At 41.4% G+C, this 23,720-nt stretch overlaps 1 long non-coding RNA gene across 1 annotated transcript; it reads right to left on the reverse strand.

The window, feature by feature from the left end:
- Positions 1-2,586: 2,586 nt before the first annotated feature.
- Positions 2,587-15,287, reverse strand: LOC135294022 (uncharacterized). Its single transcript, XR_010356128.1, has 5 exons — positions 15,197-15,287; positions 12,391-12,574; positions 5,652-5,686; positions 4,932-5,003; positions 2,587-4,436 (listed from the first exon to the last, which is right to left on the reverse strand). It is a non-coding gene; the product is annotated as an uncharacterized LOC135294022 (long non-coding RNA).
- Positions 15,288-23,720: the final 8,433 nt, after the last annotated feature.

A 23,720-nucleotide genomic window follows, 5' to 3' on the forward strand; every position in this document is an offset into this window, starting at 1 on the left:
CTTGATGTTACAAATAAAGCCTCCAGCAAAACTGAAACGGAGTTCACGGTCGTAAGCCAAAGCTTACCAGCTTAATCACAACAGTGTCTTCTTTCACTGACAAATCCATCCTTTGAAACAGATAAAAAATGATGTTGTTACCATGGCAGATCCTGGGGCTTTATCCTCAGATCCCTTTCCAAAATGACTGCTGAAGCTGAAAGATCATGTCTAAAGAGTTGCAAAGAAACCTAGGCAGTTTATCAAATATTCAAAGCATCCACTGAGAGCCAAAGTTACGTGTTTTTAAGTTACATGTTTTTCTCTGTTTAAATCTCCCATTTCAAGATATTTTCAGGTGTAGGTTAGATATTATTAACCAAATATAACCTAAAGTGACCAGATGCAAACCATCAGCTGAAGTTGCATGCTCAGAGCAAGCTGCCCTCATTTCCTTTGGTACGAAAAAAAGGAAGAGACACCTAATCCAAGAAGGCCAGTGGTATCCTGTATCAGCAATAGTGTGGCCACCAGGATCAGGACAAGGATTGTGCCCCTGTCCTTAGCACTGGTGAGGGCACACCTTGAATCCTCTGTTCAGTTTTGGGCTACTCACTACAAGGACTCTGAGGGGCTGGAGCATGTCCAGAGAAGGGCAAGAAGCTGGGGAAGGGTCTGGAGCACAAGTCTGGTGAGGAGCAGCTGAGGGAGCTGGGGGTGTTTAGCCTGGAGAAAAGGAGGCTCGGGGGAGACATTGTCACTCTCTACAACTGCCTGAAAGTTGTAGCCAGATGGGTAGAGCCAGATGGGGGTTGTTCTCCCAAGTAACAAGCAATAGGCCCAAAGGAGTTGGTCAGAAGAGGTTTAGATTGGATACTAGGAAAATTTATTCAGGTGAGGGTGGTCAGGTGTTAGAACAGGCTGACTAGGGAAGTGGTTGAGTCATCACTCCTGGAGGTATTTAAAAGATGTGTAGATGTGGCGCTTACAGACCTGGATTAATGGTGGATTTGGCAATGCTGGGTTAATGATTAGACATGACAATCCTGGACGTCTGTTCCAACTTAAACAATGTGATGGTTGTGTGATAATCCCAAGTAGCAGTCCTTCTGCTGCTGTTTCATAAGGATCATATTATTCTACTCCAAGCTTACCTCATCCTTCAACTGGTAACAATACTGCTCCACAAAAACATGGAAGGGACCTTAAGAACAATCTAGCTCCAGCCCCTCCCTGCTGTGGACAGGGACATCTTCACTAGACCAGGTTGCTCAGAGTTCCATCCAACCTGTCCTTAAACACTTCTAGGGATGGGGCTTTCACAGCTTCTCTAAGCAACCTATGCCAGTGCCCATGTGAGGCTACAGTCACCAAAGCAAGGTTTAGAGCCCTGAAATACTGAAATTGTGTATTTTATTGTGTATGATATATTTTATTGTATATTACATATTTGTACTTTAATTATATATTCAGCTAGAGTAGGTCTGTACACCATCTTTTGTGGTTCCGAGAATAGTTTTTATACTTATAGCTCCAGGACAGAAGCTTGTCAGCTGGGCAGGAAAGAGATTTCTCTAGATTTCCCATTGAGGATGAGCAGCTCTGTGTCAGGTCATGAGCCACTAGCACACATGGCTCCATCACATGGGCTCAGGGATCACTGGGAAGCCTCAGTAGTGTCCACAGACACCATCAGCAAAAGTCTTCTTCAATCTGGGCATGAAAGACACATGGGTTTGGATTTGGGCATAAAAATATTGCCCAAGTCTTGCCTGGGGTGTCCAAGATCTTGGAGAATTTTGTGCTTGGCAGGTTTGGTGATGGGGTGAAGAGGCATCTTCATTCCCTGGCAGTTTGCTCAGCTTGTCCCACTGCTGGCAGGGGCACTGCTCATTAACCACACAAGGTTATTGTGCTCTAAGCACTCTGGGGACATAGGACAGGGCAATGCACAGCACCTATTGCTTTAAAAGCAGCAGTAGCTAATTTTGGGCTTTTCCATCTTACATTTATATTAATTTTATGTCATTCTGAGCCCCAGGTGTTAAGTTACCTGAGCCATGTACATGAAGGCAATGGTCACATGTGCTGGCAACTGAGGTACCCTTGATCCTCTCAGCTGAAGGATGCTACCCACAAGGGCCAGCCAGCACAGCAGTAGCTTAGCAACACTGCCTGCACCTAGGTGTGGATGTACAAAGTCCTGCTTGTTTTTAACAAAGAGAAATAGCAGATAGAAATAGTCGTGGTGTAATTAAAATACATCTGTCATTCCCCACCATTAATATCAGCCCTTTCAAGCAAGAAATAATGGGAAGAGATTAAAACTCATATTTACAATTAAATAGAGAATGCAAGAATGGCTTAGTTGGGTCAAAAGAAATCCATAAAGCATGCAGACACTGCCTACAGTAGTATAATTGCAATTAATCAATAAAAAGCTGACATAGAAAAGGAGGCCCTTTATTGAAAATATGGCACTTCACAGATCTTGCATTCCCAGCTCAAAAGCCCTCTCTAGTACTCGGCAGAATTTTACTATGGAATGTTGTTTATCTTGCAAGGCACTTGAAACAACATACATTGTCAAAAAGCAGGCTGGGAAAATTACAGAGATAGAAAATTGCTTTATTGCACTAGCACTCCTTGAACACTTTCCTTATTAAAGTAATTAGACATTTAAGACAAAGAAACATAAAGCCCTCGAGGTGTGCAAATTTCAGATGCAGTTGACATCGTTTTGGTACACAATAGGATTTGATTAGGAGTTTCTACACACAGACGCACTACAGAGCATGAACAACATTCATGATAGCAAAACCCAAGAAAGATAAACTCTTGGCTTTAGTGGTGTTTTAAATTTCATTTTTAAAAAAATATATTGGGAAATATTCTTCAGTGGATGCATCCTGGGAATTTAAACTGCAGTCATAATATATAATGGTAATTTTGAGTGGTGCTTGGCATGTTACAGTGTAATGAATGCTGGTAGTGTAGCTATAGCTGGAGGAATGACCTACTTTGGAAATATTTTCTCCTAGAAATTTTCTCTCTGGAACTGCAACCAAAGGGCAAACCAAAAATAACAGTCAGCACCCCTGTCAGCTTTCTTATTTACCTTGGATGAAGTTACAGTCTCCTAGGTACTAAGTGTAGCAATTGGACCTGAATTGGCCAAATTCTCGACAACATCACTTAAAATATTCAAATGTTTACTTCAATTTTCATTTGCTAGTAGCTACTTATGAAGTGTGTAATTATATCCCTTGGTTCAGTGAAGTGAGAGATAGTCATTCCAAGAAGACATTAAAACTATTCACCTGTGTAAAGCTGCTATGTTACCCAAAGGGGAGCAGCAGCTGCAAATTGATACAAATTGTACAGAAAATGACCAGGTTCTTGCTAAAATTTAGCTCCAATGCTTGTCAGCAAAGTGAAAGGCAAGTGCATTTACAACTCACACACCACTCCGTTTGCTTCTTCCTTTAACATCCTTTGTTCTTCTATGCCTATTTGTGCTTCCATAATCAGGTTTCAGCAATAATTAAAACTAAGGAAAGCAAGGGCTTAGAAAATTTCCTACTTTAATTGCATTCCTGAAGCATATAAAAGTACTGCATTTCTTCTTTAGATGGTATAATAAGCCCATAGTAATTGCTTTCTGTTTCATTTAATTATCCTAATTATTGCAATTTTAAAAAATAATCTTTTTCTTTCCCAGAAAAAGTCAAACTGAAAATCCCAGGAATGACTTGGTATTTAGATCTACAGTGATGAATCAGCCACAGCTGGAGTTTTGTTGTTCAGGTGTGCTCCCATCAGGAGACATGTGCATCTCCAAACTCCATTTTGGAAACACAACCCATAATAATGTAAATAAAATGACATATGCTAGCTATGAATACACAGAGATTTCCAAAAACAGGTATATATATTAAAGGGTCTAGAAGGATCTCTCTTAGCTTCACGTTGAGCCTGCTGGAGACTACAGTTCAGGAAAGCACTTGAACTCATGTGCTGAAGTGTTGGCTCAGCCACATACCTAACCAGGAGCTGGATTCAGTATTGCTCAGGAAGATACCTGAAGTTCAACCCACACCTAAAATCTTGCCACAGCTGTGTTCTCCACTGCTGCCACCATAGGGATGGATTATCTTGGCTGTGGCAGGGAACTGGTGAACTGTGAATCACAAACTGATCTCCAAAGGCTGGTTTACTTGGACAAGGAGCATGGAAGTGCCTGCTGGATGTGCATTTAAGAAACAGAGCTGATACACTAAAAGGCATAGAAAATTCTGATGAATTTTTCACCAAGTGTGATTTTAAAATACCTTTTTAAAAGAGGATATACTTTTTGAAGTTAATTATATGTATAAAATACAGAAATAGAAGAAGAAATTTATCCTTTTCATTGGGATGAAGAGACACTGCATTTTATTGTAGCAAGAAGTATTACCCTGTAAAAAGGAAGATTAAGATCTTGCTAAATGTTAAGAAGTAGTAAATTCATTAAACATTCAGAGCATTAAAAGGAAAATATCAATAAAGTTCAAAATTATAAGCCTGAAATTAAATGAACCAAATCAAATTTGGTTTCTGCTTGTCTAGATTACATTTTTTGGTGCTTTGTTGCTTTGTTGCAAGCTGCAATTTTTGCAGCAACTAATTAGAATTGCTCTGCTCACATCAGCTGTGATCTGAGCTCAAAGTCCTTAGAACTCATGGCTCTCCACACTGTGGTCTATACTGCAGTAAAAGAAACTCCAGCTTCCTCCACATACAGATCAGTTTGTCAAAGTCAGCCCAACTGTCTGTAATCAGAGTGCTTGTTATCATACTTGACTGCTTTCTGTATCAAATTATATCCCATTTATAAAACTGCACATCATTATAGCACTTTATCTGCTAACAGGGCTGGGTGCAACACATTTCTCCTTAAAGATGGTGCTTACCTTGAGACAAATTTTGAAGAAGGAGCCTGTCATAGCAGAAGACTATCAAGGATTTTATAAGACACATCCTATCTGCACACAAAGAAGAAAAATGGTTTTATTATTACTGTTGCTGCATAAGATTGTTTAAGATTTCTGCTGAACAATTTTTTAGGAGAGGGGAGGAGGCAGCTCTACTCACATATGACTGAAATTGTCATTACATTGAGATGGACTTCTTAATACCTACCCATCTTCCAGGTTATTCTCCATTGTTTTTCTTCTGCTGACAAAGAAACAAGTCACCTATACCCTCTTTCAGGCTGTTTATCTCATTTATCCTGATCTTCCCACCATTCAAATCCAGACTGCCTCCAGTCCTCTAGGTAAGGCAAAGCCAGGTGTTTTTCCAGGCATAGGACAATAAATTCAAATGAAAAAAGAGGCCATTACAACTAATTCTTTCTGAAGTGCTTTCTCCTCCTTTTTCCCCTTGAAAATTTATGAAAACAACATCCACTAAGAATTAGATTCACAGCTGGATAACTCAAACCTGCAATGTGTCTTTTCTAATGTAACTGGATTTTTTTTTTCTAATCTAGCTTTGAAGCTAGCCTCCCTTTTGGGCAGGAAAATGGACTTGATTCCTCCCAAAGTCACTTCCAACCTGAAGTATTCTGCAGTTCTTATTGTTAGAACTCTGCCATTAGAAGCATCAGAAAGTGTCATGGTTTAACTCACCAGGCAGCTGAACACGACACAGCCGCTCACTCAGTCTCCACCACAGTGGGATGTGGCAAGAATCGGGAAGAAAAAGAAAAAGTAAAATTCATGGGTTGAAAAAAAGACGGTTTAGTAGTACAGAGAAAGAAGGACAAGTACTAAAAATAATTATAAAATAAACAGATAAATAGAGTATACAAAACAAGTGATGCACAATGCAATTGCCCACCAACTGCTGGCTGATGCCCAAGCAGTTCCTGAGCAGGAGCCTTGGGCCAGATTTACTCCAGGCTCTGTGCTGAGCATGAGGCAGGGCTGGATGCAGCATTCCAGCTGGGGTCTCAGCAGAGCAGGGGAGAGGGGCAGAATCATCTCCCTCAACCTGCTGGCCACACTGCCTTTGATGCAGCCCAGGAAGAAGAAAGGGCACATTGCTGGCTCATGTCCAGCTCTCCCTCCACAAGAATATAGGAGAAAGCAAATTGTAACAGGATAATTAGGTGAAGGTTCATTTCTGGTTCAATCATTATAGCAAAGCATATATTTTGGAGCACAAGAAAACAGTTCAACAGCACTTAAAGCCAAACCAGAACAAGTAGCTGCTCAGTCATGCAGTAAGGATGGATGGATGAACAGAGGGGCATTGTACAGAGCTGGGAAGAAAACCTTCATCCTGACTATGGACTGGCCATGTCAGAGCTTTGGGTAAGTGCTGGTCTTGCTGAAGCCAGTGACAGCACTGTATTTCAGATATAACATTTGTTGGATCAGTTACATGAAGAGAGGTGCTCATTCTAAGCAGGTCTGCATTAAGAAGAGCTGGGAACAAGACAACATTGAACAGCTGCAGCTACTTGCAAGTATTTGTGCTAAACCTGTGTCAAGAAAGATAACATGAAATGTCCAAAGTGGGACTGTTATGAAATCTTTTCCAACCCAGTTAGCCTCTGGTTTAAATTCTTTTTGTTATAGCACAATTACATTTCATCCGTGGTGCTTTCCTTTTATGCTTTTTGGTCTTCATGAAAAATTAGAAACCAAGCTCAGACATAAACCTTCTGATGAAGCAAAGCACTTTCCTCTCAAATTGTTCACAATAAAATAACAATACAAATGTCACAGCATATAATGAGATGGGAAACAAGATGATATGTATCCCTCATGTCTGGTCTCAATTCTTTTTAATAACTCTTGTCTGGGCTGCATGATTTATGGTAGAAAGCACCATCCTGCCAGCTGGTGCTTTACACTCCATCCACAGGCCCAGGCTGTCCTGTTAAACTAATTCTGTTCCCTCATCTTTGTCTTCCCTGTCTCTCCACATTTACCCTTACTCTAAATCTTTAGACAGTGCAATGCCCAGCATGCTTTGGCACAGCTGTCCTAAGGCAAAGAGAGAGGTGTTTTGTAATGTATGCAGGCAGCCCTGTGAGAAATGTGACACAGCTCGTGTGTCCCCTGCTGACAGACATCGGCTGTCATTCAGCTGCAAAAAACACCGCAGTAGCTGGAAGGGGGAGAGCTGATGGACTGTGCATGTTAGAAAAAGCATCCACCTGATGGTTCCTGCATTGAGCTCTTTCTCAACTTGGAAAATTCCATGGAGCCTTGAAACAGTAGACTGGCAGTTTTTGTAGTCTTTTATGCATACAGTTTCTTTTCTGATGTACCAGCATTCTTTCAAACCCACCCTTGAAACCTTAAATGAAAAGTGCTGTTCTGTTGGAAACCACAATGTGAGAAAGGGAAAGTTCATGAGACCCTCTCCCCTCCCTGCCTAAGTTATGCTCTTGGCTGTAAATGATGGCAGAGGAACCCAGGATTTAAAAAGCAAAAAGTTTCAAATACAATTCTGCTGCTTTTCTTATCATGCAACTCTTCAAAAATATCAGATGGGAAGCAAGCCTGTAAATTGCTTTCCTGCTGTAGGTACAAGGAAGAAGGGAGAGCAGATTGACAGCAACCATCACCATTTGTGTCACCAAACAAGCTCTGCATGAGATGCAGCCTTCACACCTGCTCCTACCCTGACAGTCCAGAATTTCTCCTGATAGGAGGCTCACAATTATTTTGTGATACAAAAACAGATCATACCATTGATACAGACTGATCATAATTAATGACTTCAGCATGTGGTGCTTTTGTCTGGAATAGAGTTGATTTTCTTACTAATAACTGGTATGGGGTTGTGTTTTGAATTTGTGACCTTCAGAGAGCTGATAGCAGAGGGATGTGTTTGTTACTGCTCACAGCTGAGCAGGGCTGACACTGAGTCAGGGCCCTTTGTGCCTCTCACCCCACCCCAACAGTGAGAGGGCCGAGGGTGCACAAGGAGCTGGGAGGGGACACAGCTGGAACAGCTGACCCCAACTGGACAAAGGGATATCATCATAATCAGCATATAAAGCTGGGGTAAGAAGGAGGGGAGGATGTTTGGATTGATGGCATTTTATTTCCCCAAGTCAGTGTTACACGCGATGGATGGAGCTCTGCTTTCCTAGAAACGGGAGAACACCTTCCTGCCCATGGGAAGTGGTGAATAAATTCCCTGTTTTGCTTTCCTTGCTCTTGTGGATTTTGCCTCACCTGTTAAACTGTCTTCATTTCAACCCACAGGTTTCCAGGCTTTTACTCTTCTGGTTCTCTCCCCCAGTGCACCGGGGGAGGTGTGAGCGAGCGGCCGCGTGGTGCTCGGCTGCCAGCCAGGGTGAAATCATGACAGGAGAACCAAAACCTTTCCCTCCTCCTTCAGGGGGCCATCTCCAGCAGCTCTGCACTGCTGCAGTGCTAGGATGCACTTGTTGTCCCTTGGAGAGGCCAAAGGGCTGTGAGAGGTTTTCAACTATAACATATATTATGTTCTGTTTACTCAAAACCAAATTATCCTCTCCTGTAACAATGTAGACCGTTGAAAACAAAAACAAACAAAACCAACCTTTTCCAGTCTAAAAACTTTTCACACACATATATTTACATGTTTATAGACAAATTCAACTGTTCATAAAAATAATTATAAACCTCTGGTGAAAACTAAATGTACTGGGTATCCAGTTGTATTAAATTCCTTCACTCCTCTACTCCTCCTGGAGGAAGCTGTGGACTATTCTACGTGGTTTCAGTAAGATATACAATGCCATGGTGTCTCTGCTTTCCCCTTTCAAGTCCCTGTAGGAAATAACCTACAGTTTTAGTACATCCAAAAACTTAGGAGAAGGTAAAACAGATGGGATGGGATTGGGATTGTTTATGAAATGAAGTGCTCAAAGATAAACCCTTGGCAGGGCAGAGCAATTTATTCTATGTATTGGGTGAGTAAACTTAAAATGCTATGTAGGTCCCAGTCCACAGAATGGTCTTTCACAGAAATGTCAGTAAATATATTCATGCCAGGTTTTTAGCAGTCAATTTCAACTACTCACCAGAGCAAGGGACATTTTAAGAGTTATTCTGAGTAATGTCATACCTTGTACCTGCATCCTTTCACCAAAGCTATTTCGTTTGTGAGTTGATGGCATGAGATAATAGAAAACATGTAATATAAATCCTGCAATGTGTGCACTTGATGCCTTCTGAATGTGAATCCCACTGAAATTTGCAAAGTAGACAAATGCTTTAAATAAAAGTGTGAAGGTCAAAAATGGCTGGAGAAACAGAGCAACAACTTCAGTTGCTTCCCAAACCCTGAGACAGAAATGGCTAAGGTTCTAAAAATGCATTTGCAGTTACTGCTGATTATACAGTAGGACAAACAACCATGCAGAATTTGCTTGTGCTAATAAAAAAAGTGTCACTTCAGGGGAGGTCAGATCCTTGTGCTATTTCTAACACTGCATACTGCTGAGTCACCTTTGCTGTCCTGTCCTTCTGGTTTGCCCCTTACCAGCTCTTAATAGCTTTGCAGAATGCATTTCTTTCATCCAGTCAAAGGCTCTGCTATGTCTGCCTGGGCATCAGTACTTGTTTCTCACTTCTGATGATTTTGGCAGCCCTCTCACTTGCACTTTCCTCCTGCTCCCAGCTGCCTCCCTCCAGCCTATGGGCATGGGGCGAGGCTGAACAATAATCTAACGTGCTTCATTAGAGAGTCAGCCCTCCTACTTTGCTCCGTGTTCAGCAGCTATCTGTCTGTATATACTTTAGAGCTTGCATTCTAGATTTTAGTCACTTCTGTGATGTCTAGATAACGATACTTTAAATTTATTCTCAATAGCACTTGAGTCAAAACCACTTCGTCTCAAGTACAGCTGTCATTAGTTGCCTATGCTATGCAACAGCTTCAAACAATTTCAGTGAGCAGGGAGAAATAAATGGAGCTATCTAATCAATATAGCTGGCTGAACTTGAAGTACCCATCCTTTATTTAAGCTTCTTTGCTGAGAGTCAGTATTTTATTAATCTTAATCCTGAGAACTGTGGTAAGTTGAAAGAAAGTAATTATTGACTTTCACTACACTTAGCCAGGAAAGTATTTCCCTGTTGGGAGTTCTGCAGGAATACAGACACAACCTGAGGAACAAAGGGTCATCATCAAAAGGTGTTTTTCATTTGAAAAAACTAAAATATCAGTGATGAAAACCAACATCAGGCTGCAAATAACCATGGAGAACAAAACCCATGCTTGATGACTGTGTACAGCCACATCGCTTCTTCCATCCTTACACAGCTGCCCATCTGGGAAATATTGTCAGGATCACACAGTGCATGTGAAGAGAAAAATGCCAGGAGCTCAGATGTGTGGCTTTTAGCCAGGTTTTATGTCAGTGCAAGTTGCTCTGGAAAGGTGTGAAACCACCACCCCCAGAGGTGGGCAATCCTAGGAGTAAGTATTGGTGCAGCAGTAATTGCCAAGCTTATGTTTGAAATTGAGAAGGCTTTGTATCACTTTTTTCCTTCTTCTCAACAGCACAAAAACAGAATAAGATCCTTATCCTGACATTTCAGCCCATAGAAACACAGCCCACTCTGTTGTGGCTCAGCCTTGAACACCGTGTCTCTCATAATGTGGAGGGATTGCTGTGTGTGGGTACAGAACATAATAATTCTGCTAAGTATCTGTTTGCAGATCAAATCACTCTGTGATTTTTTTCCTCCAGAATAATAGTCTAGAATAGTGTAGCAGAAATGCTCCCAAAATAACCAGTTACCTGCCATAGTAATTTCCACAACCAGAGTCTAGCTCAGGCCCAGGGTTAGGAAAAAGCTGAAGCCTGCCTGACCAGTGGTATCTTTGCCATAAGCAAATAAGATTAGGTTGTCTATGAAACAGAGGGCCACTGCTGTTACAGCACCCCACCTCTGGTACTGTCTGTTTGGGATTGTTGGCTTTTTTTCCTGGTGTTTCAGGACACTGGTGCCAGACAATTCCTTTCCCATCTGAATGCAGGCTGAGCTTGCACTGGTAATGAATGTGCAGGGGTGGAAAATAAACCAAATTCTTTAAAAACTGCTTGAACTCCCTTCAGTTGTGTTTGTCTCATGGCTTTACAAATGACCTTTTTTACTTTCAGATCACTGCTTTTCCAGAGAAGCTGGAAGTCAGGTGGGAGAGGAAGGAGTGGCCCATCTTTGCACATCTATAAGCACAAAGAAGAACTGGTGCCCATTCCTCTTCACAGCAAAGCCTGTGGTACACTATAAACTGTGACTGATGACAGCCTGGACAGAAAAGGCACTGGATGACTCACATTCCAAAAGGGTCTGGAAAGCTTCCTTTTTGTGTGGATGTGTAACAAGCTGTTATCCAAGTGCTTGCTTCTCAGATAGTACCAAAGGCCACAGCTTGGTGATCACCTAGATACCTGGGACTGGGGACCAGCTGATTTTGTGGAATTCAGTCCTAGCACCATGGCTGTCTCTGCAACACAGACACAGCTGGAAAACAGGGAACAAGATCATCAAAACTTAGACAAGCTGACCTTTATTTCATTTCACTGGGAAATTCATGTTTATGCATTTGAATCTAATGGACCATTTGTGATCAGGCAGGACCTTGAATGACTAAGACATTGAAAGGATTTCCACCACACTGCAGCCAGCGGGATTCATAGAATCAAAACATAATTTGGGTTGGAAAAGACCTTTATGAACATCAAGTTAACCTAACACTGCCAAGTCCACCACTAAACCATGTCCTCACATCTTTATCCATGCAGAAAGTAGGGGTTCAGTCTACACCATTCATCTACATTTATCTAGACAGCAGGTACTCATCTCATATCCCAAGACAGGTGGGATATCTTGTCTCTGAAACTGCTCATCCCTGCCTTGGATTATGGAGAAGACTGAGAAAATTGGTAAAATGCAGTTCCCTGACCCTTATATAGAGCTGGCCAGCCAGCTCAGGTCTTCACTTGTCGTTAAGTAGCTGAATGTTTACCCAGCCTCAGCTCTGCTCAGCATTCTGTTCTGCTCTTCTTGGCCAGAAGAATTTATTCTTCTTATTTATTGCCAGCTGTATACAGGAGCACAGCTCGAGCTGCTGCAAACTGGGAAATACTCGTGTGTTCATGCTGTGGGGTGGGACAGGGAGAGAGCAGGCTTGTTTCTGTATTGGAAATATAGTTACGAATGTTGATAAAAACAACTTGAATATTATCTTTGGCAATTATTATCAGTGTCCTGCTTCTCATGCCAAAGGCATCTGATAGATAAACCTGAGGGCTGTGTTGTAGGCAGACTCATAAAGCCTTACCCACAAGGAGCTCAGTCCCACAGTTCAGTGCCATAGAACTCTATTTGCAAAAAGCCAAATTCCTACCTTGTGTGTCTGCATACAGGGCTAGGAAAACCCCTCCTCCATGGGATGCTGAAAGCACAGTTTTCTCCCTCTCTCTGCTTCAGCTCTCCACATGCTCCCACTCACAAGTCACACGTTGTCTCTCCATCTCCTCTCCATCTCGCTGGCTCTCTCAGACCATTCCTGGTTTGCTGCCTGGTCACACCTGTAGGAAGAAGGAGTTAGGCTCTGTGTTAGCACTTCCTGGGGCCAGATCTATGTGTCACCATGGCTGTGAAGTGCCTCTTAGTTAGGATGGCACATCTGTGATCCTGGAAGGATGAGAACAGCAGCAAAGACAATTGTCAGGCCTGCAACCCCATCCTTATGTCTGTAGCCTTCCGGACGCCAGAAACCCAACCCCAGAGCTGATCAGTATTCCCTTCACCCATTGCCTAGTCCCACAAGCTTCCAAGAGTAACAAGGCTTTCTCTCACTTTCGCTGTGTTAATAATTCTGTTTCTCCATATGCTGGATGTTTCACACCCTTTCTGGGATCCAGGAACTAAGAAATGTTACACATATATAAAATTTCACCCAAAAAAAGTTGGCATGCCACAGAAGCCAGAGCACAAAAGTGCCCCGCTTTGGCTGTTGTGGGAGCCAGGAAGGAAATATGAAATTAATATTAAACTTTCCAAAGTCCCACATGGCACAAAGTGAGCCAGTTGCCACAGTTACAGTTACAGGGCAGCAAAGCTAAATTTAATGGCAAATTACATGATTTTCTGGAGGGGAATGCAATGATACTTCACAGTATCCAGTGAATAAAACTGCCTGAAACACCCAACCTGATGCTTCATTCCAGCATCCAATGTTGCAGTTGAACTGTATTCCATGTTGCAAAACATCCTATCCTGTCACAGGATTTACCATCTTCAATCTTATTTTCCTTATTTTAGTGAGAGTGCAAGGTAAAAATTCATTCCAGCACGCCTAAGTCTTCCCAATTAGGTGGCTAATGGAAAGGCATGAGGTTCTTTAAAGAGCAATTCAGACTTCCACCGAAGTGAAGTGCAGTCCTTAGAGGAGCAGAAATAGAACAAGCTTTCATAAAAACTCCTGAAACAGATTAGGAGCTACTGTCTGCAAATGATCTAACAAATTCCCCACCAAGAATGAAATAGAGATGTGATAATAAGAAAAGCTACAATAGCATGTTTATGTTTATTTCTTACATCCCCACTTTCTGGTTTTGTTTTGTATTCTAAGTTATTATTCTTTCCCTCACCCTCTTCCCCTCCTTCCTGACACTCTTTTATTTCTATCACCCGATGCCTCTCCAATTTCTCCTGTTCTCAGACATGCCTCTCTCCTCCCCTCCTGTTTCCTTCTGCTGTGAAGGCCGAGGGTCTCAGCCTGGCCTGGTGTGCCTCTTCCTTAGCAGTGGTTTTTGGAGCAGTTTGCGGAAATGTGCACTAGAGAATACACAGTCCCCTTTCATAAAGCCTTCCATGGAGAAGGACTAGGAGTGACAGGCAGAGTAGCAGGATGGGAGGGGAGAAAAATGTCTGCACAGCCATTGCCCCTAATGTGCAGAAATTCCAGAGCTGATCTCCACAACAGTTCTTTTCATACACAATAAGAATGAGTCACTGCATGGGGAGTATCAAAAGAAATCCAGATAAATCCAATTTTTCTGTCATTCCATGAGGTCCATGGCCAGGGACAAGACTCTTAGGACCTTTTTCTACATTCCTGCCATCATGTTGAGACCAGCAGCCCTCCTCATGGACAGCAGCAGGGGCCATTGTCCTATCCACTCACTGCCACTCACTCCCGAGCACGAGCCCTCCACAGTGCAGGATGAGTCAGCTTCTATATCTTTCTCTCATTCACGTACCACTTTTCTCATCTTCCTACTCAGACCATCACACTCAAAGACTTCCTGCCATGGCATTGCAGGCATGCATTTATGCAGGATCCATACAGAGTACCACCATGCAATGAATGCAGCTCTAGTGTTCATCACCAGCACCTGGCCACTCTGTGGGGATAGCATCATTGTGGCAGGCTTTGGACTTGTGCCAATACCATCAGCCCCTGTTTCTCTGTGACCTATAAAACTAAATCAGATGGGAAGGAGTTTCAGCCTGAGCAATTTACAGACCATTTCAAGAAGCTGAAAGTGAAACAAAGCATCTGAGCAACAGTGCAGCAGTGCCGTGGAAAACAACATTTCTCATTTCAATTAGTGGGTTTTGATACATACAGGCATCTTGGCAGCAGGTAGATCGCACCAAAGGAGCTGAGACTGGAAAGTGCTCTTACCACTGTAAACAGATGAGATCAGGCCACAGATAAATAAGAGAAGCAAGGTAAAAAGGCTGGTCATGTCAATGGTAAAAATGGACAGGAGTTAGGAGGAATAGGAAGAGGACAGAGAAGACAGAGACAGGCATATTGGTGGTGAAGCTCTCATAATTATGGCTCCCAACAAGGTTTGCAAGGAAGAGGAACTCTAGACTAGGTCTATCCCACAGGAAAAGGTCCATCCACAACACCACTGTGTGTTTGTGTTAATAGTTACTGCATCACCTCTCACAGAGTGGTGTGGCCTTCTGTCACCTTAATTACTACCCAGGGGCTACTGCTTCCAGAGCAACAGAGAGAAGAGGTGAGAGCTGGTGGCTGGTGGGGGAAAGATGACCATTTTCTCTTGCCTCACCGCAAGAGAGCCACTGTGCTTGCCAGATGGACCAACACTTCTCTCTGCCCTCTCAGGTCATAGCAAGCCCATCCTGGGAAGAGGGCACAAAACCTCTCCTGGCAATGTCCATGAACTCACCAAGAGACCCTGGAGTTCCCAGCAGCTTTGTGCTCTACATTCCTCAGGAAACTCCCTAATCCAAGGAGGCAGACTCCAGCAGAAAGCAGAGGGCAGGAGGCAGCACACCCCACACGGAAGCAGCACACCCAGGGGTGTGCCTTCAGCAAGGAAAACTGTCAGTCTGAGGAAGCATTGGCTGAGCTGGGTCCTTGCTGCCTCCACTGCAAAGCCTCACCATAGCATTTGCTGAGGCTAAAAGTCATCATGGAAGTGATCAAGACAGAAAAGTTGGTGGAGCTAGCAGGGAATCATCTATCAGAGCACATTGAAAATGAATGATCAGCAAAAAATCTTCTCTCTTCCAATGAGAAGATAATGATGGATAGTCAGATGAAAAATGAGTAAGAAGGCAGAAAAGAAATTTTCAGTCCCTCCTGCAGCTCAGCAGTCATAAGTCTTCCATTAATTTTAGTTACAGAGGGATGATGTATTAATTAGGTTTTGCCCAAGGCATGTCACTTTAATTAAATATCTATTCAAACTAGTAAAACAGGAAAATGGTTTATTTTCTTTCCTAATTCCTTATCAAGAGCTTAATATTTTCTTACATAATTTCAAAGGATAACAAACAACTTTTATTAGAAGTGAAGTCTGAAATCCTTAATGAGGCACAGAAATTAAATCAAGGCACAGAGTTGTAGAATACATGGTTTACAAAGAATGGTCACATATTTAATTGTGAAACTATCAGGTTGTTTAAATAATTGCATATTTTATATTTGACGTGAGCTGAAATCCCCCACAGTATCTGAAATACCACAGTGCCTTCCGTGAGCCTTCAGTTGCAGAATTGTGCAATGACTGGTGCCATATAAATGCTTCCAGGAGGATCTGACCTGCTTCAAAACAAGGCAGCCTGCCAGGTAGAAGCAGGGTTCAAATTACTGGGATATGACTCAGCTCCTTCATTCCCACTGCCCTTGGCTACAAAATACAGAAATACAAAAGCAGTGGGATGAGCCATTTCACATCTGAGTTGTAGGTGCTTGAACATGCCCCCCAAAACAGATGCCAGATTCCTTGCCTGGAGCACAAAGAAGGAGTACATCAGAGACAGGTGTCCTCAGGGGCCTTCAGAGGAAGAGGATGCTTCCTGCACACGTCTGTCTTATCACTGACATTAGAGAGAGGTAATATCCCTGTGGAGATCCGCAGATTAAAATATCATTTGACCTTTGGGTCTTCCCCAATCACTTTACAAGAGTACTTTGCTATTATCTCTTTTCAGCAGAGAGCGGAGTGTCTCTGCCCAAAAAGGCTGGTCCTGTCTCCCTTGCCCTATATACCATGAGATACTCTTAATCATCTAGAAATTATCCATAGGAAGAGGAGAGGAAGGCTCCTGTTTAGAAGAATTTAATTGCAACTAAGTTAATATGTGTACAAGGTGCCCAAAAGCCAGACTGCTTTGTGAGCTGTTCATTGTGGGGGTGAGGGGGCTGCAAACTAATAAAACTATTTTGTATAGAACCTTGTGTAATGGAGCCAGGGATCCTACAAAGACATATACACTAAGCAAGGGATGAAGTCCTGAACCTGAACTTTTACAGAAATCTTCAGTTCACTTTTAACAGATTCCCACCAGCAGGAACATGAAAAAACTTAAAATAGAAAATAAATGTGCTTTCTGGCTGTTCTGCTCTCAGGGGAAAAAAGGGGGGGACAAAAAAGGAAAAAAACATACATTAAATGTAGAAAAATTGCTGTCACTGGTTAGAAAAAACATCTTCAGAATGAAAGCTGAAGAGGGCCTATCCAAGGAGTCTGGTGACAATGTCTGTGATAAATTGCATCTATTCATACTTTGCATTTATTTTTGCAGTCCAGCGTCATTCATTTGGTCCTTGTCATTCATGCCTTTCAAAAAGCAGTTTGATTATTTGTGTTTATTCCTTAGTAGAGGGATTTCAGTAAAGTTCATGGAAAAGAAACTAATATAGTGCTTTGATCTTTTTGGATAACTTAATCAAATCTGTTCTTGAAAGCTGTATGTGAAAAAAACTGGCATCTCAAGGCTGATGAAGAAGATGAATACATTTTCCACAATACATCAAGCACTGACGCTTTTCCCATGCATTTATCAGAAAGGAAGTTGCATAAAATCTTGTTGTTTGTCAGTCTTATTAAACCAGCTAACAAAGAAGGTCACTTGCCAGGAAAGCTGACCAAAGTTGAGCTCTGAAACAATCAATGTCTTTCTCCAGCCATTGCAGTATTGTGAATTTGTGTGGGAAGCTTCCTCCTGAGGAATTTTACATACATACATATATATATATGCTTGTTCTTAATAGGGTCAGCCATATGCTGTTGAGAAAAGAGAAGAGAAAATCAAGCAGTGCATTTTTTCTCATGATTTTATTTTATAAAGACATGATTTTAGACATGTGCACCTAGCTAGCAAGTTAGCCAGGGCTGCCCCTATTCCTTCTTGCTTTTGGTTTTCTCCACTTTTCCTGAACTTCTGGCTTTTCATATTGATAAGCAAGAAATCCACCTCATCTCCTCAGAGAGGAGTCTTTTGTTGTATTATGGGTTTTTTTAGAAAACACAGTTGGAACTTCTTGTAATTTTATGTTAGACATGGCAGCCGCCCAAAGAGAATTTGCTGTGGTGATTTTTTTTTTTTTATGTTTAGTGTTTTTACTATTGTTTATGGATTTAAACGGTTTTTAGGTTTTTTTAAGAATGCATTGTTTAGTTTTAAGAAATGACACTTTTTTATTATTGGGAGACTTGTCTTTTTTATATTCACTCCCCTGGGACTTAGGGGCATCAGGAACAGAGATTTTTTTTTGCTGAAGGCAGAGGGTTTTATTATATTTTTTATTAATTTTTAGGTTGTTTTGGTTTTTTGTTTTTTTTATAACAGCTTTGTTACTTTTGGCTTTTGGTTAACTGTTTTTTTAAGGCGCAATTTTTAAAGTACAGGAAGAAAGTTCTGTTTTAAGGCTATGTAAGAGAAGAGTTTAGTTAAAAACTACTTTAATTATTTTTTTTTATTTAGGGTGCTTTTTATTTGCTGATATTTTTTTACTTACTTAAGCTTTTTTTGTTTGTTTTATTTTTTGAGTTTTTAAATTTTTAATTGGGGAGGATTAGTGTTTTTATAGCTTTTATTGTTTTAGCATAACAGGGGTTAAAATTTGAGCTGCTTCTGGCTTTTCATATTGATAAGCAAGAAATCCACCTCATCTCCTTAGTACTGCTCTTTTCTCCCTGAGTCCAGGACCAACTGGTCTGACAGCAAGACCCTTGAGCTATTCTTCACCCTTATTCTCTCAGCTACACTGCATCAGTGATGAAAAATAACACAAGACCTCAGTAGCATTGCACATAGCTTCAAATTAAGGGGAACACCTGAGGCCAATGCCCGTGTAGGATATGTTGTGCAGTCCTGACTAGGCAGGGACAGCCTTCAGTTTTCTCACAGAAGGTTTGGAACCTGCTGCAGGGGCAGCTTCTTAGAGAACTCCTAAGAGAAGAGGGCTTGTGGTCTGTCCTTCAGGCAGCAAGCCAGGGAGGATGCACATGTACCCAGTGACACCAGGGATATTCCAAAGCAGATAAGGTTAGGTACCAGTAAAAGCACCTGCAGAATTCCTTACAGAAAGCTGGTGAAGGGCTTTTTTGGGGAAGGGGTGAGGTGGTTGTGTGACAAGTAGGAAATGAAGGGGGTTCTCAAATGGCCCAAGGTGGCAGAACAAGGAATATTTGAGCTGCTGCATGGTGCCCAGGTAAAAAGACTGGCAGCAAAACATGTCCATCTACTAGCAAAAAAACAGATACAAAGCACAGATGTAGAAAAGGAAAATTAGCATTACTTTCTAAAATCTTTTGGTTGGTAGCATACATGCATGCAGATGCAATAAGCAGTGGAGGTAGAAGAGTTTGTGCCTACCTGGGATCACAGTGAGAACTCCTACCTATGTGGCTTTGCCCAAAGCACCTCAGTGTAAAAAAAACTGCTTTAAAACCAGCATGGCTTTCCTGCTAGAATGCAGACATCTTTTCAGAAATAGAAAGGACCTGGCCATCACGACAGGATGTCAGCTAAATGCAAATCCAGGAGTTCTGTCCTGCATAGCAAGGTCAGTCCAGAGGCTGAAAATCAGCACCAACAGCTCCACTCAGCTTCAGAGAGGATTTACTCACCTACTCACAAAATCATTGTGTTTGTCCTCAGGCATAACAGTGTAAATGATCAATGCCACTGAAAACCTGACAAGATACCATGAGCACTTGAAATACAGCCACCTCTGAGTGAAAAAAAAAAAAAAAGATTAGGCATCTTCATTTTAATCACTTTAATCTTTGGACCTCAGCAGATGCAGTGAGGAAAGGATAAATTCAGTTTTGGAAGGTTTACTTTTTCAAAGCTGGTTGATCAAAAGGTGTGGACTTATATGGAGTTTCTTGTATTCTTTTTTGTTCTAAAAGGAACATCCTTAGGAAACAACTGTCTTGGCCATGATTTGGTGCAAGGAATTGCATAGTTAGGGATGTAATTGTGCTCTCTGAAATGTTACAGGAAAGAGGGATAGAGATAACTATTTTCTTTTGCTTAGAATATCTATTTTTAAAATTATCTACTACCTATAATGAAAAATCCCTAATACAGACTAGCACAAGAGTCCCAGATATAACAGTGCTTGCCTCTCAAGTTAATCAAACCAGGAATATTTCCTACTGAATGGAATATAGAATTGTGCAAAGGATTTTTTTCACTTTGCAGAATTGTTAAGGTCATATATTTGGACATGACTTCATTACAGAGATGTCTAAGAGTTATGGTAAGAAATAGATTCCTTGTTATAAACGACATAATGCTTCAAAACTGCTTTTTTTTTTCTGGGCACTGCTGATAACTATATACAATCAAAACTTCTCCTCACCAGATGTACAAGAATCCTCCACTTCAGATGTATTATTTGTAAAGCATTAAGGATCCAGAATTAGAACAGCTGTTCTTGAAACAGGTACCATCTATACCTTACCTGTGGTAAGACACAGTTTTCCCTCCACTTACCTTCCACCTCTGAACACTGTGGACAAAAAAAAGACCTGACACAGCCTGCAGCATTTTTCCTCTAGTAACTTAAAGGACAGGAGTTTTGCCATGGAGAGGTGCAAAACTTTCAAGAGCATGCAATTATCATGGCTCAGTTCTTTGTGGCCAAGTTCAGATATTTCTTACAACTTTGATGCAAACATTTTGTCTTAGAAGTCAGCCCCTCCAGGAGGTCACAGACAGAAGGGGTAACTCACACAATGGAAATTGCTGAATGGCAATTGCTGCTGGTCCATGTGCCTGTCCACCCTTATGCAGGGGAGATGACCAGGCTTGACCTTAACTAAAAATTCCTTTTGAAAAATAATCAGTGAGGGAAGAAAATCAAGAACAAGCTCAATTGTGTCTAACATGAAAGTGTTGGCCATGCTTTGAGAAGTAGGTGGCACTAAAGAACTCCAGAAGTCCTTCCAGCCTGCATCATTCACGATCCTGTTCACAGCTCCTAGTGATACCTCTGCTCAGCTCTAATGGATACAAAATCACGAAATTCACCTCAAATCAGCTCAGAACATCAAGAATTTCTAGGCACAATGTTTGCTAATGAAAATTAAGAACTGCAGGGAAATGGATGAGGCTAATTAAGCCAAGCTATGGGAAAGGACCAGGAGCTTCCGTTACTGGGAACACATTTCCAAGGGTTTGGTCAGCTTGCAGCATGAGTGCCCTGACTGGCAAAAGGGTCAAGGGAGGGACAGAAGAAAGACTGTCCTCGACTTCAAGACTGCCCTAGTGCTTCAAACTCTAACACTGGTTAGTGTTAATCTCTAACGCCCACCCCTAGGTTTCCTAGTGAAGGCAGGTGCTTTGTCTTAATTTGGCACTGCTTAGTGATCTGCAGTGCTGACCTCGCTGAAGATGGAGTTGCATTCAGCTACAACTAGATTATAAGAGAGAAAATAATAAAGCTGCCTTTATATGAGCACAAAACATCTTCCTGAACAAAAAAAAAAAAGATGATTCCACAAAATTTTCATGGCTTTACTTTCACGCTGCTTTTCTACTTCAAGCTCTGTTGTACTTGTTAAAATTTGATCCACTGGAGAGCAAATATGTGTTTTAAGTGAGATGGAAATTAAAGTAATGATTCTTAAACAACAAAGTAGCTTCTGATTTGGTTCCAGGCAATCTGGAGAAAGATGAACACCTCTGTGAATACTGTTGTTGAGAAAGCTTTCAAAAGGAAATAACTGAAAACAGTTGTTGTGATTTAATCCCACCTGGCAATTAAGTACCACGCAGCCACTCATCATTCCCTCCATACTCTTCTCTCTGGAGGAGAGGAGAATCTGAAATAAAAGGTAAACCCTGTAGATTGTGATGAGAACAATTTAATAACCGAAACAAAAGATAATAATTATAATGCTAATTGTAATGATGAGGAAAAAGAGAGACAGTAATAGAAGCAAAACAAGTAATGCACAATACAATTACTCACCACCCACTGACCAATGCCCCAAACTGAACCTGGCCCCAAACAGTGATCAAAAACCTTCAGGTAACTCTCCCAACTTGTATATGGGCATGATGTTGTGTGGTGTGGAATAGCCCTTCTGTCTGCTCAGGTCGCCTGCCCTGGCCATGTTCCCTCCCAGTTTCTTTTGCAGGTCCTCACTAGCAGAGCATGAGACACTGAAAATCCTTGACTTGGGATAAGCACTACTTAGCAACAGCCGAAACATCAGTGTGTTACTGACATTATTCTCATACTGAATAAAAATCACAGCACTGCAGCAGGTCCTCAGAAGGAAATGAACTTTGGCCGGTCCCAAACCAGGGTAACAATCTAGCTGGTCTTGCTCACATATGCCACAGGTAGCCTGAGAAAAGCTTTGCATTCTTTTCTTGGAAATATTCTATTGGAGCTAGAATAGCTTTTTTAAATATCTAAATTTTAATTACTTCTCTTATTTTAGTAAATCCATTTTGTGCCAGTGCCTGTAGGAGACAGATGCTCTATGCTTTGCTATGCCAGGGAATGCAGAAGGAAACATGAGCAGGTTTCAGGGAGAATGAAAACAAACACACAAGGCTGGGACCCACCGAGCAATGCAGGTGCCATGTGTCTGCAAAGTGAGGAACTGATTTGCAATTCTGTAAGCCTTCACAAAAATTGCTAAAAGGGCAGCACAGAAAATTCAAAAAAATTTAAGAAAAACTGAGGTGTCATGAAAATATGTGCATGTTGGATTTCTCTTCTTTTTTCCTAACTTTCTTCCCAATCCCACCTCGCCCGAGGAACTGAGCAGCTGCCAACAGAAAAAAGTTAAAGGTGTAAACTAAAGGGTTATCTCAGGAGCACAGCTGCAGTGGAAAGCATGTTACACTTGCAAAACTTTTGAGGAAAACTAGTTTAGACCATCAAACTCATTTGGATGCACACTTAGAAGTAGTGATGGATGCATCGACCTATATGCTTTGTCACCACAGGAAACAAAGAGAAAGTTGGAAAAAGGCTTTGTATTTTCTTAGCTGCCTTGATTAGTGTTCTTCTTCTAGGTTATTATTAGAGTTATGTTAGGAAAGTCCAGTTTAAGTGTGGGTTGCCTAGACAGTCCAATGAACTGGTCTGGCAGCAGTCAGAGTTCTCCTCTTTCTAGTGAAGTGGACACCCCATGAAAAGACTCTTCTGATATCTTTTTCCAGCATCTTACTGAAAAGGTGTTGATTTCAGAATGGCACCTGGGATTCCACTGTGTGCCTGACAGGTCAGGCACTGGTAGTGACATGTCCTGATCTGCTGGTGATACCGAGAATGACTCAAATTCTCATCCCTCTGCTTACCCATGGACCATGATTGCTTAGAGCCAGCTTGTTTCTTTCCTAGAACAAATTGAAAGATATTCTTGAAGTGTTCCTTGTTATTAGTAGTAGTATTCAGTATTCTGAATACTCTAGCAATGTTTGAAAAGACCATTAAAAGTAGAAAGAATACTTGTAATTTTTAAACTAGTCAAACTATGTTAGCATGTACTATAGAGCATCATTGTAAAGTGACAGCAGTCTGTAAGGGCAGGGCAGAGGGCCTTGTGGACTCTTCCTCTCCATCCCTATTTAGGGACAAATCTTTATAACTGCAACAATGTCCTTTTTTTCCAACTTCTGCTAAAGACACTGTAAAAGAAGTTAATTTTCTTCTTCTCTCTTCAGCAGTGTTTCAGAGCAAATTGTAGCATAGTGCAGATTTATAGGACAGCAATTTCAGTGAGAAGCTTACAACTGATGGAAATCATGAGCTCCTTCCTTTTTTAATATTCTTATTTGGAGAATCAAGAGTCTTGCTTAAAATACAAAGAAAACAATAATACAGAAGAAAGTAGTCTTGTGCCATCAGGGTGACTGGGAAAATGAAAGAATAGCAAAATTCATTAAGGTGAAGAAATATGAAGTGTTTTTATTAAAAATGAAAAAAGA

Source organism: Passer domesticus, chromosome 2, assembly GCF_036417665.1.
Source record: "Passer domesticus isolate bPasDom1 chromosome 2, bPasDom1.hap1, whole genome shotgun sequence".
NCBI classification, from domain to species: Eukaryota; Metazoa; Chordata; class Aves; order Passeriformes; family Passeridae; genus Passer; species Passer domesticus.